At 38.3% G+C, this 3183-nt stretch overlaps 1 pseudogene; it reads right to left on the reverse strand.

Annotated features, from left to right (window-relative positions):
- Nucleotides 1-740: 740 nt before the first annotated feature.
- The window catches only part of LOC132168454 (L-type lectin-domain containing receptor kinase IX.1-like), a 10179-nt pseudogene continuing 7736 nt past the window's right edge, over nt 741-3183 (reverse strand).

Raw genomic sequence — 3183 nt, forward strand, 5'->3', positions numbered from 1 at the left:
CCGGCCATCCCCTAAGGGAAAATGGAGTGGCCGAACCACCCCATGTTTTTTAATATATTTTTTTAATTTTATATTTATTTTTAAAATTTAAATAATATTTTATTATTTTATATTAAGTGGAACACGTGACGAATTTTTAGCTGTTAGATGAGAATGGATGACCAAGATTTAAAAAAAAATTGATGGGCAATTTTATGGGTATTGCTGGGGATCCCAATCCCAGTTGAAATCTCTCACTACGTCAACTGAATGCTTGATTAAATTTCTTAATAATTTGTATGATAAAAAAAAAAAAAAAAATTGATTGAAGCAAACCTAAGAATTAATGCTTACAATTCTATCCAAGTGTGTGAATAAATAAAAACACAGTATTGCGTAATTGAACCAAACTACACATCTACAATACAAGCCCAAACCTAAGAAGTAATGCTTACAATTCTATCCAAGTGTGTGAATAAATAAAAACACAGTATTGCGTAATTGAACCAAACTACACATCTACAATACAAGCCCAAACCTAATAATTAATGCTTACAATTCTATCCAAGTGTGTGAGATTAAATAAAATCACAGTAGTTCATAAGGGGTAGCTCAATCGACTGTGAACCACATCTCATAAAGCGGAGGTCATTAGTTCGAATGTCCTCTCTCCTTCCCTTGTGTAGACATGTCAAAAAAAAAAAAAAAAAACAAAACAAAATACACAATATTGCGTACTTAATAAAGCAAACTGAAGCAAACTACACAATAGTTTTGCCTAAATTTAGAAGAGCTTTTTTACAGCCGGCAGAAGCAGATGAATGAGTAGTAGAGCAACTGCTACATGAACATTGCGTCTGATCTTTGCTGGACCCTGTGAGACTAGACGACGATGTGTAGGAGAATCTACACATATGCATTGGAGGTGCAAAATACATTGGCACTGGAAACTTCGATGGAAGGTTTGGCAATGGAGCTTCAGAAATAAGAACATTTATCACTTGCCTTATCGACGGCCGGATGGTGGGATCAGGATGGCAACACCACAATCCAACGATCATCAAGCACTCCGTTTGTTTCTCATCATATTCCATACTCAATCCCTTATCAACAGCATCAAGAAGCTGGCCTTTTCCATAGAGCTCCCATACATACTCCACCAACCTCACCTTGCTGGGTTCCGACCTCGGCTCCACTGGTTTTCTTCCGCATGCAATCTCAAGGGAAACCACCCCAAAGCTATAGACATCGGATTCCTTGTTGGCCTTGCCAGTAGTAACACACTCCGGCGCTAGGTAGCCCATGGTGCCGGCCAAAACAGTTGTTTGCGAGCCCAATTAATTGCATATTCATGGTCTACAAGCCTTGCAAGGCCGAAATCGCCGAGCTTGGCATTGAAAGTAGCGTCCAACATGACATTGCTAGACTTGATATCTCCGTGCACAACACATTGTTCCCACTCTTCGTGAAGGTAGAGGAGTGAAGAAGCCAATCCAAGGGCTACTTTATACCTCACTGCCCATGTCAGCATAGTCTTCCAACCAAAAAGATGATTATCAAGGCTTCCATTAGGCATATACTCGTAGACGAGAAGGAACTCGCCCTTTTCATGGCACCAACCAATTAGTTGAACCAAATTCCTGTGCCACAAACGGGGCGCTAATGATTCTCACTTCTGCGATGTACTCCTTTTTCCCCTGTTTTGATCCCTTTGAGACCCTCTTAACAGCAACATCAGTATTGGATTCACTTAACAATCCCTTGTAAACGCCTCCAAATCGTCCCTCCCCAAGCTTCCCTCTTTCGGCAAAGTTCTTTGTTGCCCGGATAAGTTCACGGTAGGGACCGAAAGGAGTAGTCTCTTTATTAAAAAAAGAAAATCTCTTATATATATATTTTTGGAATAGGTTTGGATAAGCAACGTTGGAAAGAGTGGCTACTTCGAAAGAGCCACGACCTCCTAATTTTCATACTTGCACCATAAACTCCACAATAGTTTTTCTTTATCTTTTTTCTATACTATTTAAATATTTTTTTCAAATAAATGTTAGGAAAAAGAAAGAAAAGAAAAGCCATTTAAACATTCTTCCAAAAAAATTATATAGGAAAGAGAGAGAAAATAGAAAATATTTTTATATTAAAATAATGTTAAGAAAAGCAAACCCTAAATTTGGAGTAACATTTTTGGTTTCATTTCATTGGTGTTTTATTGGTTTAAGAAATACCAAGAGAGTCTGTTGCAATAAATAAATAAATAAATAAAAATTTTCCTACATTTAGGAACAAAAAAACTAGAAATTTAGGAAAGCTGACCATTCATAGTCTTTATCATAAATTCCATTATTCTTTTCTACACGAGACTGAAGAAGAAATGCACCCATTCAATTATAGCTAATCAAATCCGTTTAGTTTGATGCAGTCGAGGTCAGACACCAACCTGCCAAGTCAAAGGACTTGCAATACATCTCCAAGTTTTGCGTCGCTAGATGCTGGATTAACTCCATAACCTGCCTTTTCAAATCTTCAATCATTACGTCTTGTATGCTGCACTCATGGTAAGGGACTTTGTTAGTTCTTGTGTTGGCTTAATTCAATTTCAAAATGCACAGGTTACTGTCTACGGGGTCAAACACTGATATATAATGCTCAGAATCAAATCTCCACCGTTCATAATGTAGATTCATGTGTCATGAATGTCCATACAAAATTTCAGCTCAATCGGACCACAAACGCCTATCGATCGAAGCTTTTGATCAAGGCTGGACAACATTTCCAAAATGCTGTTTTGTCCCTACTACAGGCCATGTCCAGACAGGCTTTCCAGCAAGCATATTTTTGCTCCGCAAGGCCCTGTTCGGACAGCCAATTAACCTGTCAGGACACCTCGTACCTATTATGCCCAAAAATGTGCTTTTAGTGGGCTCAGGTCTAGAGAGTTCGTCGGAGGCTGTGCTAAGAGAGATCATATGTGGTGAGCATTAAATTGAATCTCTTAGACTTTTAGTTATTCTTTTGATAAATCTACGGTTGAGAAGTATATCGGAAGGGTCCAGTAAAGAAGAACCACGTTGAAGAAGATTGTGAGTAAGGAGACAACTTGTAGGCTTGTCGATCTTACAAAGCCAAGGTCTTGCAAAGGGTTGTAAGTGTTCTTAGTGTCTGTAATATCTGGATAATCTTTTGATAGTGATTTCCTAGGTTTGG

The sequence above is a fragment of the Corylus avellana genome, chromosome ca2 (assembly GCF_901000735.1).
Source record: "Corylus avellana chromosome ca2, CavTom2PMs-1.0".
Taxonomy (NCBI): domain Eukaryota; kingdom Viridiplantae; phylum Streptophyta; class Magnoliopsida; order Fagales; family Betulaceae; genus Corylus; species Corylus avellana.